The sequence below is a fragment of the Quercus robur genome, chromosome 3 (genome assembly GCF_932294415.1).
Source record: "Quercus robur chromosome 3, dhQueRobu3.1, whole genome shotgun sequence".
Lineage (NCBI taxonomy): Eukaryota > Viridiplantae > Streptophyta > Magnoliopsida > Fagales > Fagaceae > Quercus > Quercus robur.
Genome location: NC_065536.1, coordinates 37,561,620 through 37,579,727, shown reverse-complemented (window position 1 = coordinate 37,579,727; position 18,108 = coordinate 37,561,620). Strand labels below are relative to the sequence as shown.

The 18,108-nt window shown below is 36.5% G+C and overlaps 1 long non-coding RNA gene across 1 annotated transcript; it reads left to right on the top strand.

Moving 5' to 3' along the window:
• The first annotated feature begins 16,386 nt into the window (after nucleotides 1-16,386).
• LOC126717958 (uncharacterized) lies at nucleotides 16,387-17,026 on the top strand. The gene is made up of 2 exons (XR_007652793.1): nucleotides 16,387-16,728; nucleotides 16,844-17,026. It is a non-coding gene; the product is annotated as an uncharacterized LOC126717958 (long non-coding RNA).
• The last annotated feature ends 1,082 nt before the right edge of the window (nucleotides 17,027-18,108 follow it).

Below are 18,108 nucleotides of genomic sequence, written 5' to 3'. Positions count from 1 at the left end.
AAGATCAAAATGCTTTAAATATGATTGTAAGCATGTATTCTAGGAGACGTGAGAGTTGTAGGATGTACCTCGAAGGTGATAGTCACCATCAAACAGTTATGATTGTGTGTGAGTTAGAGTGATTTTCTTATATCTCAAATCGTCATAACATGTATACACTTATGTAATTTTGCGATGTTTTTCACACACAACACGCAACATTCTTTGCTACTTTTGATACATGTGTAGGTATAATGTGATTTGGTCATCACAAGGTTTTACATGTGTTAAAGTATGCTTACTAAACTATCTTGACTTGTTTTTGAAATATAAAATTGATTAGACTTGTTGTGTGTGTGTGTGTGTTTTTGGGATCATTGTGCTTAAAATTTTTGTTGAGAGTTGATTTTAAGAGCTTAAACTGTTGGTTGGATCTTTGGTTGAATTGCATGATTGATTGCATTCATATCTGTGTTTTTCCCTTCTTGAAAAACAATTTTTAAGCAATCTCAACCCCTCTTAGATACCTCCTCGACACCTGGCTATTTGTCAAGCTCTTAAGGTATTTTCTTATCGCAATCTCGACAAATCCTCGACAGCTGGTGGATCGATTGAGCTTGTTTTCTTGTGTCTTTACTTTGTTTTTCGACACCTGTATCTGTCGACGTTGTTTTTCTCGACATCTACCTCAATAGATGGCTTGACACCTCTCAACACCTCTATCTGTCAAGAATTACTAAGGAGCTATATATTCTTTCTTTGTGATCCGGTTCTCACTTCTTCGATCTCTCTCGACCTGTCTGCACCTGTTCCTTTCCCAAACACCATCTCTCTCACTCCAAACCTCTTCCTAAGTGATTTTTCAAGCTTTTTCATGTTTTCCTTCACTTGGTAAGCTTCTAATCTCCTTCATTTACATGCATTCATGTTTTGAAACCTAGGTTTTGGGGTTTTTGAAAAATTTGGGGTATTTCAAAATTGATGAGTTATTGTTGAAATTTTGGTGTGGGTTTTTACTTAAATAAGCTTCAAATCTCATGCATTGCATCACATTAGCACAATAACAGTATTATCATGCATTTAGATGTGTGCAAATTGATTGTATGCTGGTAGTATTGGATTAGGCTGAGCCCATGATGCAATTTCTTTTGCATATCACATGTTCATGCATTCCCCATGCATATGTACTTTCTTTTCAATATACTTGTTATATTTGAACTGCTTTAGAGCTTTTCTAATTGTCTTTCTTTCTCTTCCTCTCCTTCTGTTTATGTTAGTTGTGTCTATGACACCTAAGCGTAAGTCTGGTCCATCCCAAAACCCTTTCCATTCTAGGACATCTTCTTCTTCTGATCCTACTCCTTCTTATATTTGATTCTAAGATGAGGATGCCCGGAAGGACTTCTCAGAGAACTTTTCTCGATGAGGTGTTCATTCAGAACGCCGAGTCATTTTGGCAGACTTTGCCGACACTGACCTTTCCATTGTCATTCATAGTCGGGGATGGGAGTCACTATGTGACGTCCTGGTCACTTATTCAACTGTGCTGATACAGGAGTTTTACTCCAACATGCATTGTTTCGATTTTTCAGTACCTCTCTTTTCTACTTGCATTCAAGGTACGCGCATTGTAGTCACATCGCAGCTTGTTGCGGATGTGCTTCATGTTCCAAGGGTAGAGCATCCTGACTACCCCGGTTGTGAGCGTTTACAGACTGTGTACAAAGAAGAGATGATTTTTGCTTTCTATGAATGTCCCATAGATTGGGGTAATCGTCAGTTCACACTATGTAGGCCTTTTGTTAAAGGTCCTAGATTCATGAACATGGTGCTGACTTTTGTTTTGCACCCACTCTTTCACTATAACTCTATCACAAAGCCTCGTGCTCAATTTTTTCTTTCTTTACTTAAGCACCTCACTATAGATTTTTCTTCACATTTCATTCTTTCTATCTTAGATGTGTATAGGGATACGACTAACCGTGATAAGCTCATTTTCCCTTCGGCTATCATGTGGATTATATGCCTTTTTTCTGTCCCTTTTCCCTTGTCCAACTATTTTCCTATCATGTGTGCCATAGACTACGCTACCGTTAAATGTAGCGAGGCACATTTTCAGTCTCGACAGTCAGATTCAACAGCTCCTCCCTCCCATTCTGCTCTGTCTCGTTTTGCTCCATCCACATCCGCTCCCTCTTCTTCTTCGGGCGATGTGACTCTAGGAGACTTCATGGTGCAGCTGCAGTGTATGGATGCCTTGATAGACTCTCTACAGAGTTGTATCAGGTGAACATTCATGTCGATCATATTGCATAGCGACAGGCAACCATGGGTGGTTATGCTCCTGAGGCTTCTCCTCCACCACCTCCTCCAGCGGCTTCTAAGTCTGACGATGATGATGGTGATGACAATGATGCTTCGAATGATGATGATAGAGATGCTATCTCTACCGATGAGATGTCTACATAACACTCTTACCCTTTGTCACTCGCGACAAAATGGGGGAGTAGTTTTGGATATGAAAGTAGTCATTCTTAGGGGGATAGTTAGTATAGGACATTTTGTTAAGTGGAGTGTTGATATCTGAGGGATGTAGTGAGGATTACATGTATCTTTTTCTTTTCTCTATTTTAGATACATTTGTTCTTGTACATGGGTCTTGTGACCATTTTTGACATACATTGTACTTATCTTCTTTATATATGTTGATGTATGTTTCTTTCACCTACCCTTACATGTTTTGTTTCTTTTCTCTCTTTATGAACATGCTTCTTATTACGTGTATGCAATCTATTATTTCTATTTCACACAAAGATGCCTTGATGAGTTTTGTTTAAAGTGTTTCAGAAATATAGGTTGTTAAAGTCTACTTGCCATAAACTCTTTTCTTGCAAAGTTTTTCAAGAGTTTGTGTTAGGATAGATTTTATTGTATTCAACAAATGAATATGAGTTGAGTGATTTATGACTTCTTTCATATGTTCATTTGTTTATTGTGGTTTTGTCACAGATTGCCAAAGGGGGAAATTGTTAGGGCATATGTGATTCACTTGTTAGGAACATATGTCACTATTTTATGTAATTGGCTTATCCTTTGGAAAAATGCACTTTACTTGTATTTGGGTAGATCTAGGATGTGTTTAATACTTCAAAAAACTGTGTTTCAAGATCAAGTGTTAAAGACATGCAAGTCTGTCCAAGATTCAAGCTGAAGAAGTGTTGTTCATTAAATCTCAACAGCCAGCTCGACAGCTAGCTATCCATCAAGCTTAAGAGGCTGTTCCAGCCCCGTGGCTCGACAGCTGCTCGACAGCACCCCGACAAACAGCTATTTGTCGAGCTTTATGAAAAATAGAATTCCAGTTCTACTTTGACTCTAATCCGTGATTATGTGTTTGGGCCTTCTTTTCTTTTAACCCTAGACATATAAAAGGATTATTTTAAGGGTTGTCAAAGTGTGCACAAGTTGCATAAGTGTTAAGCAAAGTTTGTTCAAGCAATTTGTAACTGGAGACAAAGTTTTGCCCTAGTTCATCATTCTTGTGAAGAAGTTGTTGTGTATGTGCACCGTAGGATTTTATGACCAAGCATATTCTTGATCTTCATCGTTAGGATGAACTAAAGAACTTTACAGCCAACAACCTTCTCTAGTTAGTGATTGAAGTCACGTACTAGGATCCGCGCATTGGTTAGTCACGTACTTGGGAGCTGTGCATCGAAAAGGGAAATTGTCACTACAGAACAAGTCCCATTGGGTATTGGGATAAGGGTTCACCTGTAGGTTGGTATAAGGTACTGGGATTCCTTTACTTGTAACCTGATAATAGTGGAATTTCGGGAGTGGTGACCTAAAAATCACCCGTTGGGCCTTTTGTCGTTAGGTTTTCCCCATTCGTAAACAAATCACCATGTTATTTATTTTCTGCTATATAATTAGTTTATTGGTGATTTGTTTGTGCTATCACGCATTTGCATGATTAATTAACTTAATTAATTCACATGGCTAAATTAATTGGTTAATTTATCACAAGGGGTTAATTCGTTTTTGGCCTTTTAGCTGCCTTAGAAATAACTAAAGAGAGGTTTCTATTTTGTCAAAAAAGTGCTAAGGGGCTGCCTTAGGGTTTTCAAAAGAGGAAATAGGGTTTTAGAGAAGATGGAGGCCAAAAAATCCTTCTCTATGGCTAGGGTTTTGATTTGGGACATAAAACGAGTATTTATAAGTTAAAATTATGGTTTTAGTGGCTTTTTAATGGTCTTTGGACGTTCTCAAGCGTTTATAGGCCAACCCACATCAAAGCATAATGTTTTGGGCCTTTAAAATGAAGTTTTAAAACCCAAAAAATCGGACTGCCTAATTGGCCCAACTACAAATGGTCATAACTTACTTAATATAAGTTCAAATTAGGAAAATTTTGTGTTCAAATTGAAGCCAAGGAAGTCTACTTTCCAATGAAACAAATCTCACTCAAAATTTATATGTAGATCCAAAGGTATGGTCAAACAAATGAGCAAAGGTCATTTTTCAGTATCGTTTTCAAAGCGATTTGAGCACTTTTGAGTTGTGATTACTTCCAAACTATCAAAATAACTTCAATTACCTTTTGTAAACATGTCTATTGGGATCGGAGACTAAAGTTTATTAACCGGGTACAAAATGAGGTGTCTGCATGCCAACATGCAAGCAAACAAGCAGACATGGGGCGTGAGTGGAAAATCCAATCGTTGGATTCTGCGAGTCCCTATTCTCCTTGGTTCATTATCCTAAACTGAGGGAAAAACAAGCAAAAGCAACTACTATCCCTAGAAAAAAGGAAAACTCATCACGTCATCATACCATGTTATCATTACATCAATAACATATCATGTTCATAATGAGGATGGCTACTATCCTACGCCAACAGAAACACATCAACACATCATAAACACAACAAGGATGGCTACTATCTTAAGCCACAGAAACACATCATAAACACAATATCAATCATCAAAAAGCCTAAGTTCACTGTCCTAAACTTAGAATCAAAGGCACACAACAAGAATGGCTACTATCTTAAGCCAAAAAGACATCAACACATCATCAACACAACATCAACAACTACTATCCTAAGCCAAAATCACACATCACACATCATGTTATCAACACATCGTAAGCATGTCAACATGACATCATATTATCATAAAAGGTTCAAGAGACTCATCATTACACATCAAAGAACTCATCATTCAAGACACATAATTTATTTCCATAAAAATTCATTATTTAAGGAAATCAACATCATTCAAATCCATCCGTTTTTGAAAACTTTCTTCCATTTTTGAAATCTCTCTTAGATTTTTGAAACTTGAAATCTTTTCATTTGAAATTCTCCTTAGACTTTTGAAATTCTTGATTTTCTTCTAAATTTTCAATTTCTCACTTGAATCTTTTAATTTTTTCACAACGATTAGGTCACATCAACACAATGGGTCACATCAAATTTGGTCCAAACACATCAAGGCACAATAGGTCACATCAGGGTAGGTCCAAACACATCAAGTCTAAACCAATCACAACGGGTCACATCAAGGTCGGTCCAAACAAATCAGGATAGAACCAAGCACAACAGGCATATCAGGTTTAGTCCAAACACATTAGGACATAACCAAGCACAATATATCACATCATTCCTCTTAATCTTCTCTTCATTTTTTTTCTCTCTTTTTTTTCATCTCTTTTTATTTATTTTTCTCTTCTCATCTTTTCTTTCTTTCTACTCATCTTTTTTCTTTTTCTCTTTTTTTTTTCTCTCTCTCTCTTCCATCTTCTTTTCTTTTATTCTCTCTCTTCTCATCTTCGTCCTTTCTTTTTCTCCTCTCATTTTCTTTGTGATCCTTCATTTTTTTCTTTTCTTTATTTTCAACATCTCACTTTCTTTCTTTCTTTTTTTTTTTTTTTTTTTTTTTTGTTTTTCTTTTAAATTTTCTTTCCCATTCTTTGGGACTAAAAATTGCATTTTCTCTTTAGAGCATTAACAAGGAAGAGTTAATTAGGCCATAGGTTCATTGCATTCTTTTCTTTTAATGGGGCACATATTTACTCAACACATCATTCATTCACTTTATTGTTATTATTATGCACCTTTTGCCTTTGGATGACCATCAACTCCCTAGACACCTCCAGATGAAGATCAAAGGTAGTTGAAAGAGATTCTAGACCAATGAAGTTTCAAACATGACAAGAGTTTTGAGGCAATGGGATATTAATGAACACAACAAGTTGAAAGCGACTCTAGACTAAAGAAGCTTCAAGCATGACAGGAGTTTAGAGATGGTAAAGCACAACAGGATTTGAATACAAAGAGGACCTTCAAGAAAAATTGGAGGAATTGAGGAAAGGAGGTAAAAACAAAGGATCATAGATCCAGATGATTTTGCACATCAATGTGCATTCTCTTTGAACTAGTTTTGCATGAATCACCTACCATCTTCATTGATTATTCCAAATATGAATTTAAAATTCTATAATCTCTAATCAACTCGATCATTGTCCTTGTTATAACATGCACACCTCACTTCTCTCATTTCTCTCTTCTTACATTCTCCTAAATCAACTCATCTCTCATATATGGTCACTTTTCCTCTCATCATGGTTGTTTTAGCTTAGAGCTAGTCTCATCTTCCCTTGTATGTTCATTTCTTTGTCATTTCCTTTCATGATTTGCCCCTAGCTTGGAGTAAGTTCACTATTTTCCTTGTTTCTCTTTTTCACTTCTTTTCAAGATACCCTAACTTTTGCCTAGGCTACCCTTATAGGTTTTCAGCCTAGTGGACCTTTCTTTTTTCTTTTCTTTCTTTTTTCCTTTTTTCCCCCTTCATAATTAAGGCTAGACTTTCCAGAATTTGTAGGGCTAAACAATCTCAACTGATTAGAGAGGACTTGTTTTTTGACCGTAACGAGGTTGAGGTTCTAAGGTTTAAGAAAGAAAAGGAATTTGAGGCTCAAATTTTTATTCTAAGGGTATCCTAATTGCCAAGGATTACTACTCATCTCGTGCTTGCATTTTTTTTTTCTTCTTTTTCATCCATTTTTCCTTGTCCATTTTGATTCTCACTTTCATTTCTTTCTCCTCTCTTCTTTTCTTGTATCTCCCATTTTCCCTTTTTTTTTTTTTTTTTTTTTCATGCTCCTTGTTGGGAAAAAGGGGTATTCTTTCACTTATAAATCATGCCCACATTCCTTTATCATTAATCCACAAAACTTTCCCCTAGTATAGAGTTGATCCTTTCCAATATTAGAGTATGCCCTTAGTGTTAAGGGTAACCCTTGCAAATCACCATCTCTTAAGAACATGCCCCTCGTGTAGGGGGTAATCTCTTTGCATGGGTATAAAGAATGAATTCATCTAGGCTCAATAGGGTTAGCAAGTGGAACTAATCTCTCATTGTAAAAAGGGTAGCAGAAAGATGGCCTCTCATCCCTTCAACGTTGATTGCTTAACTTTTCCAAACCTAGGTTAGCCTTTTCATCTCATCAAGTTCTCATCATTGAAGTGTCAACCATGTGAAACAATAAGTTATTCATTCAATTTCTCTTTCCCATCTTTGAACTCACTCATTGTTTGTGCTTTAAGGAATCTCTCATCACTTGTCCTTCTCATTCTTGTGTACTCCCTCACTTGATCGAAATCTCTTTTTTTTCTTTCTCTCACCCTTCTTCTCACTTTCATGTTTGCTCTTTATGATCGAATGACCTAAGACAATCTCATCTTTTGATTAATTATTTGGATTAACCAATGTTTTTTAGGTTTAAGGATTCATTCATTTCAAAACAAGGAAAAGAGAACACATGATATACGTCATATTTGAATGGCCATCTTATTGAAAGTGATATAACATTGATTTGAGAATTCAAAGGAACTTGACATAACAACACAACATTAAGAAAGACTCAAATAGACTTGACAAATTGGAGACATGACAATTGAAAAAGTCTCAACAAAATTAAAATGGCTCATCCTCTAGCAAAGTTTTTCACATGGATCAAATCTCTTTGGAATATCCCTTTATTCATTCTTACTAGTTTCTCACTCACCCATTTCTTAAGGTTGTGGCTTGGCGATCACCCCTTGATCTATCAAATCCTGAACTTCATGCTTCAACCTTAGGCAACTATTTCTCTTGTGTTCTATCCTTTGATGGAATGCACAATGGTCATTTCTATTCCAATTTGGTGGGATTGGGTTTGGAAAAGGAGTAAGATCAAGTGGCTTGAGGTGCCCCCCCTTAGTCAAGATTGCTAGTACTTTTGATAAAGGCATTTGGAGATCATCAAACACCCTTTTTTACGGTCGAGTAAAAACAACATTCACATAGTGAGAGCACCACTATGTTCTCCTTCATTGAACCCTTTCTTGGCTTGAAACTTGGTTTCACTTAGCTATAATTGTCCAATATTGATTGCATCTTCAATTCTCGTACCACAATCACATAACTCTGTAAAGGAATTGACAGGCGATGACAGAAGCCTATTTTTTGTATGTTGGAAGCAAGTTCTTAATGATCATGTTAATTTGATCCATTTCACTGGGCCTATTAACCATCCTTAAAACTTTGTTCTTCCACCTCATCATATACTTTGAAAATGTGTCATTGAACCCTTGCTTAGTAGTATCCAAGTCTCTTAAAGTCACATCAATCATGGTATTGCTTTTTGTAAAATGTATTTTCTCAGTAATTTTCATTGATTATTTATGTAAGGTTGAATTTAATCAACCATGTGTTGGCTTTATTCCGTGACAAATTTGCTTGTAATACAACACTTAGAAACCCTGTATTTAGGTGGGAATCTTGTAAGAGTAGTGTGTGAGAGAGTGTGAAGAAATGCTCAAGACTGTGCAGTGAAGAAGGGATTCGCGGCTGGATCTCGTGGGAAGCTCGCGGCTTGCAAGCCGCCAAAAGTTGCACACGCGCAGAGCATGCAAGGGAGATGAACAGTTATGCCAGCTGGAGCACTACAGGACAAAAATCCAGACTGGCCATTACGTTGGCTCGCGGCTTGAACTCGTGACCCAGTCAAGTCGCGAGGTCAAGTCGCCAGCCAACCCTGTTTTGGAAAAACTAACTCTTTGCATTCCATTTTCACACCAGTATAAATACCCCTCATTCCCACAAAATATGTGTGGCTATTTAGAAAGAAAAACCCTAAGAGAGGTTTCTTTAAAACACCCACCCAATTAGAGAGAGCTACTCATTCTTAGAGAGAAATCTTTGTAGTCTCTTCTCATTCCCTCTCTCATTGTCATACCTATTGAGAGGAGATTTATGTCCAAACACTATCCACACCCATTTAGAGTATTGAGTGTTTTTGGAGTTTTGGGAAGCATTGGAAGATGCTAAGGATGGCGGATGCTATGGATTATAGTGGAATCCGGTAAGCTAGAAAAGAAAAAGGTTTGGCCCAACCTTGTTGGAGCAAGAAACTTGGAGGGTTTAGGTACATCGGGTAGATTAGGCTTGGAGGGTCTATTGTTGTTCATGTATCCCAACTACATTTTCTAGTGGATTATTGACCGCTTGGAGGGCGGCGGAGAGGTTTTACGCCGAGGGCTTCGATTTCCTCTTCGATAACACATCATGTGTTTTCCTTGTGTTTGCATTTCTCTTCCCTTTATCTTTATCTTTTATTTTCTGCTGTGGATGTGTTTTTAATTGGCTTAAATTGTTTACCAATTTTGTTTATAGCTTTTGTTCATTTTCCGCATACTAGTTGTTTGACATAAAGCTTGAATTGGTTATTTTGTAATTGGGGGTCTAAACATTCAAGGGTGTTTTATACACATATTTGAACTTTCAATTGGTATCAGAGTAGGTACACTTATTGTGGTTTAAATACCTAAGTGTGATCCTTAACTCCTTGTGTTTATTTGCCATGGATTGTGCTTTGTATGCCTCTTTGTATGATTTGGTTGGTGATGAATGTAACATGTCATGTGTTTGTGAAAATGCCTCTATGAGTGTTAATCCGCATAAGTGTGATGACATGTTATTTGAATCTATGGGTGTTGTTGACAAACTCTTGAAGAAAAATGCTAAGAAGTTTCAAAAGAATTTGAGCAAGTTATTTTGTGAAAAGGATGATTTGATTGCTAAGTTCAATGAATCCAACAAATTGGTTGAGAAATATAAAAAACTTGCTGAAATTTCTCTTGAAAAGCTGAAAGAGTTTGAATGTTTGAATATGGACTTGGATGCTAAACTTGTTTTGTCTAACAAACTTGTTGATGATCTTAAATGTGAAAATGAATCTTTTAAGATGCATGCTAAGTGTTTGATTGCTGAACTTATTGTTTAAAAGGATGAAAATATTTGTGATACCCGATTTTGTGCCTAGTGTGTGTTCTACCCTAAAGGACAAATCGGTGTACATTCTTCCACATAAAAGAAATCAAAAGGTGGAGAGAAAAGGCTGTTAAGTCAAAGCCTCCGTTTAGGTCTCAACCTAATTTTTTGAATGGATCTAAGTTTGTTTCAACTTGCCACCACTGCGGTGTGATCGGTCATATAAGACCTCAATGCTCCAAGTTGAAAAGGGAACAAAACAATATTGCTAGATCTCTTTCCTAAAAGCCTAGTAGACCTAAACGCATTGTTTGTCACCATTGTGGTGCCTTTGGTCATCTAAGACCTCAATGCTCTAAGTTTCATGCTGTTAAAAGAATCAAAAGAAAAGAGAAACTTGAGCTTCATGGAAGTTGTGCTAAAAAGAGTAAACCGGTTTTGAGTGAAAATAACATGTTGTTAAAGAAAATGTTTAATGCTCTTAACTCCTTCACTATGTGCATCTCCGGTTCTCATTCTTCCAACCCTCGTCTCGCTTCTCTTGAGACACTCATTCCAAACAATCATTCCGTTTGGATGAGGAAGGGTTCCTATGGTTGACCTTTTGCTCTTTTGGTCATTGATCTAATTCTTTCGATCTTTGTAGGACCCTTTATGCATTAAATGTCATAACTTCATGCATTTTGTGCATCTTGCATTTATTTGTATGCATTGTTTCGTTTTTTATCTTACTTTTATGTTTCTGTTTTGTGTGAGTAAAAATCCAAAACCACATCAAAAGTAAAAAATTCAAAAAGTTTGATCGTATTTGTTTAAGCACATATCATATGTGAGTTTGGCCTTGTACCATTGTACAAATGGCTTTGTACATTTTCGAGCTTAGCTTATTATTTTTGCACTTATATCTTTGTGGGAAAAATCTTGACATCTTTGTGTGATTGTTGTAAATCGATCTTCAAGCTTGTCATGAAGGATTAGTCAATAGTCATGTTGGTTTTGATACTTGCGTAGACTTGTGCTTATATCTCTTCCCACTCTTTTATTTTTATTGCTTAAAGAGCTCAATAAATGTAAATCTCAAAATGAAAAGAGATAATGAACTGCAAATGCCGTCGCATATACTAGTATTCGACTAGGAAAAAAGGAAAGCGACTTGTATTGAAAATGTTTGATGCCCAAAAGCCAAAGGCTTATTCATTAAATTGAAATATCAAAAATTTCAGGCATTAATCTAAAAAATGAGATGTATTGCTCAAAATGAGTTGTATTGATTCAAAATGATCAAATGATATGAATTGTAAGAAGCCAAATGAAAAGTTTCAATCTTATGTAATTATTTTCTTGTGGGAGGTCATATATGTTCATTTCTATAATTGAGATAGACCACTTGACTTAATACTAGTTGTGTGTGATTTGATTAAATTGATAATTGAAGCTTCATTCTAAACTAAAGACTATTCCACATTTGATACACACACACAACACACATGCCTAATGTTCAATAAATGTCTTATTCATTTGTTAAATTGTACTTGTCTAAATGTGATGTGTGTGTGCTCAATCATATATGGTTCAATCCAAAAAGATTTTTGATCATTTTATATGTTTTTGGAAGTGATTTTTATCACTCTTTGTGTTCATGTTTAGTGTTTACTTTGTTTTTCATTGTTTAAACATGTTCTGTATTGAAAAAAAAACAGGTGTCAGAGTTTTTCGCGGCTCAGCTGGCGACTCACCAGTCGCGAAACCCCAGTTGCGAGTTCATCCAGAAGCTTTTGGCGACTCACTCGCGGCTTGTTCGTGACTCACTCGCGACTCGTGGAAATTTTCGCGACTGAACCTCGCGACTCGTCCAGTCGTGAAACGCCCAGAAATAGCTTTTTAAAGGGCTTTTTGTGGGAAACTTGTTTTAAACCTCTCCCATCCTCTCTAAAACCTCTCTTTCAATATTTTTACATCAAAACCCAACCAATTTGAATGGTTTTTCATTCCATTAACATTTCTAAGGTAATTATAAATTCTTTTCATTAATTTTGATCATTGGATTATGTTTTGGAGAGTTTTGTGCTCTTGGTTGGGATTTTTATTATAGGGGTTAGGAAAACTTAATTTTTGTCAAATTTCTTCATGGGTTTCGTTTTTTTTTTATGATTTGCATTGGTTGTTGGCCCCTTGTGGCAGAAAGAACATGTATTAAGGGTGGATTTCATGATGTTCATGCATTGTTTCACATTATTGTTCATAGTGTGCATGCTAGGTGTTTGATAAAATGCCTATTAGACATTTTCTCGCTTGTTTGGACTCCGATGAGTACCAAACTTTGGGGTTTCTCATGTTTCCTCATTAGGAACATGTTTGGTTTATTGGTTGTGTATTTAACACACCTTACCCCACATGTGCATTTTTCATGCATTAGTCATGCATTGCACACAGACACCTCTTGCACACACTTTCGCTACCCTTGTCATGCATTGGTCTAGACCTTGCTTCTTCATCCTAGCATGTCATGTCTACCATATGCTCTGTAGCATTTTATTTTGTCTTTGATTTGAGCTTCATGCATCATTATCATTGTTCGTTCCTTCATCTCTTGTCCTCATTTCTCCTTGACCCTTTGTCTATTCCTGACAAAAAGGGGGAGAGTATACTCTAGAGAGTATACTGGAGTGTTTTGTCATTTCTATATGACTCTTGTGCACATCCTTAGGGGTAGAAATTCTATTTCTCATGCACATTTATAAGGGGAGAGATATTCCATAGGGGAGATGCATATACCAAGGGGGAGAAGACATTGAGATCATAAGAAAACTTTGTTCTGTTTGTTTTCTTGTTGGCTTTATGGTGCTTTGAGTTATGCTTTGTGGTTCTCATTGCATCATGTTTTTGTTTTGGACATGCATATATCCCTATGTTATTGTGCTCCATTGAATGCATGTTCAGATGATTATTTGCTTTGCTATGTGATCATTGTAGTCATTTCTATATGACTGTTTTGGTGTATGATCAAGTTGCTCACATGTCTCACATCATGTTTACTTGATTGCAATTTACTTATTACATTATACTTGTCCTTTTATTTCTTGCTTTACCTTAAGGGTCTAATGTGTTTTGTGCAAGTGTTTCAGGTTACAAGTATATATGCTCCAAGTGCATCACAGCTTCTCATCACTTTGAAGGGGAGAAACTTTAAGCACTTTTAGTTTATATTGTTTAAGTTTATATTCAGTATTTTGTGGTTTGTACCCATATTGCTTCTGTAAGTTTTTAGGGTTTATGTGCTTTAATCTGTAGGCTTTATGGTTTGTACCATGCTTTATGCAGTCTTTTATATTTTGATTAAATCAGTACTTTTCACTAAATGTCATGCATTTTCTTGTTTAGTACTGTCACTCTTGTGCCCTTGTAGGATTGTTCCTAGATGCATATACTTGATGTATTATGCATTGGTTGAGTGTTGGGCATATAAGTAACTTGCATTGTTCTTGTTAACTTGTATATTCAAGTGTTCATTCCAAGTGTGAATGAGCACTGTGATCTCTACCTTGTAGTGATTACTTGTTTGATTAAGCCTTGATTTGGTTCTTAACTCCATCTTTGCTTGATCACATATTGCCTGTTTCATATTCATTTCATGCTTTTCTGCATACAATGATCATGGTGTATTGTTGTGTTTCAGGAGTTTCATGTTCATATGATTCAAGAGCTTCACAGCTTCTAAATTTAGGTGTGAGTGAGTTTTGCCATTGTTCCCAAACTCACGTTTAAGTCTAGAGTCTGTTTTAGGGCGTTTTGTCACGGAATAGCCAAAGGGGGAGATTGTAAGGTTGAATTTAATCAACCATATGTTGGCTTTATTCCGTGATAAATTTGCTTGTAATACAACACTTAGAAACCCTATATTTAGGTGAGAATCATGTAAGGGTAGTGTGTGAGAGAGTGTGAAGAAATGCTCAAGACTGTGCAGTGAAGTAGGGACTCGCAGCTGGATCTTGCAGAAAGCTCGCGGCTTGTAAGCTGCCAAAAGTTGCACACACACAGAGCATGCAGGGGAGATGAACAGTCATGCCAGCTGGAGCACTATAGGAAAAAAATCCAAACTGGCCATTAAGTTAGCTTGCGGCTTGAACTCGCAACTCAGTTAAGTCGCGAGGTCAAGTCGCCAGCTAACCCTGTTTTGGAAAAACTAACTCTTTGCATTCCATTCTCACACCAGTATAAATACCCTTCATTCCCACAAAATATGTGTGGCTATTCAGAAAGAAAAACCCTAAGAGAGGTTTCTTTAAAACACCCACCCAATTAGAGAGAGCTACTCATTCTTAGAGAGAAATCTTTGTAGTCTCTTCTCATTCCCTCTCTCATTGTCATACCTATTGAGAGGAGATTTCTGTCCAAACACTATCCACACCCATTAGGAGTGTTGAGTGTTTTTGGAGTTTTGGGAAGCATTGGAAGATGCCAAGGATGGCGGATGCTATGGATTATAGTGGAATCCGGTAAACTAGAAAAGAAAAAGGTTCAGCGCAATCTCGTTGGAGCAAGAAGCTTGGAGGGCTTAGGTACATCGGGTAGATTAAGCTTGGAAGGTCTATTGCTGTTCATGTATCCCAACTACATTTTCTAGTGGATTATTGACCACTTGGAGGGCAGCAGAGAGGTTTTACACCGAGGGCTTCAGTTTCCTCTTCGATAATACATCATGTGTTGTTCTTGTGTTTGCATCTCTCTTCCCTTTATCTTTGCCTTTTATTTTCTGCTATGGATGTGTTTTTAATTGGTTTAGATTGTTTACCAATTCTGTTTATAGCTTTTGTTCATTTTCCGCACACTAGTTGTTTGACATAAAGCTCGAATTGGTTATTTTGTAATTGGGGGTTTAAACGTACAAGGGTGTTTTATACACATATTTGAACTTTCAGTTTAAATATTTTCCTCTGAATTTTTTTGTCTTGTTATACTTAATAGTGTGTGTGCCTTGGGGAAGTAATTTTCTGGTAATTTTTGTCTTGTGTCTACGAAGGTTGTCTTGTAACTTTTTGTTTGTTATGTAGAGAAGTATTTGTTTTGGCATTGTGTGTTTGTTAATTGTGCTCAATATGATTTTACTCATGCCACTTTCCATCTTGATGCAAATGTAGTATCACTTGTGTACCAAGTTTTCGGTAACTTGGTTGCCACAATTCTCTCTTTTTCTTTTCTTTTTTTCTCCCATTTTCGGCAACTTGGTTGCCACAATTCCTATTTTCTCTCTTCTCACTCCCCTACAATTTTGGCAACTTGGTTGCCACAATTGGTTTCCTTTCAGCCACTCTCCTTCGAGCACTTCACTTGCCAACTAGGCACAGTAATTTCGTGTAGCAAGAATTTCGGTAATGAGATTACTGAAATTCAAACTTTTCTCTCTCATACTTTTTGTTAGAATTTCAGCAACACTGTTGTCGAAATTCACTCTCTTTCCTCAGTTTCCCAAATAACTTTGAACAGTACCCATATCACAAATAAACTCGATTTCCTGCAATATTTAGCCAAAAGACTCTTTGATGTGTATCGTGTTACTTTGAGTTAATTTATATGCATTTTCCTTGTAATTCAAAAGGCAGAATATGATTAAATAGGGTATGGGCTTAGTACAAAAAAAATCCAACTAAAATACTATTGTTTATTTATGTTTTGATAAATATAGTAAAATTTCATCTTATGTTATCGGTTTCATATAATTATTCTTTTATCATTAGGGTAATACATTGAGTATATTTTTGCGTAAGTAGGGTCCAAATTGCGGATCTCTTATTTGACTAAAAGAAACCTTATGGACCGAAAATTCGCTACTAAAATATTATTTAGTCCCACGTATTAGAAGTTTCTAAGATATATATCTTGAAATAAAATGTGTACTACCCATTTAGATTTATGCTCTGAAAATATCTATACTGCCCTCGGCTTTCTTAGAATACGAATCCAATAATATCAAAAAAAATATAATAATATGCCTTGATAGATTCTATCTGATAGAATAGCATCTCTTAAAGACTTAAAAAGGCTTCCAGTTCAGTTTACGCGTTGTTGTTAAAAGAATCTGATACAATAGCATCTCTCAAAGAACACTCCATCACTTCTCTCTCATCTACCACTTGGTTGAAATGATTCCAGGTCACTTTCACATGAGTTATGGAACTCAACTATATATAGATGTGTCTCGGTGGAGCTAATACTTGAGGCCAGCAAGGTAGACACGACTCTTTCAGTGAAGAAGAGCTAGAGCATTCACAAAAAAATGGCATCACTCAAAGCTGAGAAACCCGTTGGCCACCAAGCACCAGGGCAGGTCAAGAAAGAGCCTGCCAAACCCAGCGAGAGCACACCCAAAGCTCCGGCCTCCAAGCCGGCCCCTAAGAAGGCTGAGCAGAAGCCACGAGAGCCTAAGAAGAAGGTACTACATCCATGCATAAACCTTTAAAATCTATAACGAAGTAGTAAATTGTGCTTATAATTAATTTGTATATACTTAAAATTTTAATTTAATTTACTTTTTGATGGTTTTTTAGGCAGCAGGAGCCAAGTAGAATGAGGATGACAAGGCATGCGTGTGAAGGTTCCATGAAGATGTTAATTCATGCCGGTCCTCCTTGACGTTTAGCAGTATTATATATGGAAGTTGCTTGTGATTTTATATCAATGTCTGTCTTTTTAGGCTTGGCCTAATAAATAAAATATACATATTCCAATAATGAGTTTTTATTTGGTAATCTATACATGAATGGGGAATTATTTTACATCGAGTTCAGGTGATCATTCAGTATTCTCATGATGAATTCCAGATAATGAATTCCCACCTACGTACGTACTTTATTTGATGGATATGTATACAAGAAGAAGAATAAACTGAATATCATGACACTTGCTTAATTAACAAACTGACATGTAATACTTATCAAGCAGTTGAGAAAAAAAGTGGGGATAATTACAAATACACAAACTTATAAGCACACAACACGAGCAAAATCAAATCCCATTTTTACATGGACTCCCACTGCATTTTTTTTACTGATGTCACTATCAGTACCTCATAATTACTCTTGCTGGGTGGAAATTCTTTAGGAAAAAAGTGGTCCTTCATTTTAGTGGGGTTGAATCCAAATTTGTTTTACTCGCCACCCCATGTGCACACTGTGTCGATCAAAAGGATATTGCTATTTCGGTGGGAAAATTTTGTCTTTATTGTAATGATAGGAATTCAGTTGGATTCTGGATTAGGGGCATTGTAGCAAACCAACAGGGTTTCGTATCGCATATGGCAGACACTAGTAGCGTTTCGCAAATTCGCATGTAGTTTACTAGCGTGTATTGACATGTATAAATCCAAAAATGTACTGCTACTTAATTCTATCACCAAAACCTTTAGATCATGATGTGTTTGGACTTGTCTAAAAACTAGTGATTAGGATGTGAGTCTTTGTTCAATGATCAAGCCAAGATATTGTTCTTGTTAAAGACCAAGTAGTCATATTTACTTGAGTACTACTTCATAACTAGGAGAGCCTCGAATCTTCACCTTTAAATGTCAACGTGCATGTCACCTGACCTTTTTAAAGCAACCTAGAGTGAGTCCATCGTAACCACGAACCCACCGCTAACTCTAGGGTTAGAGTAGAGAGAGGAGTTACTTCTTATTTTAGATCCAAATATTACTTTGACCTTGTTAAGGGAGATTTTTGTTCCCCTGGTACGTTAAGAGTTAAAAATTGATTTTGAGGGGATAGTTGAGTAGAAAACTCATGCCAACGAGTCACCCATTGACCACTACCGTTGT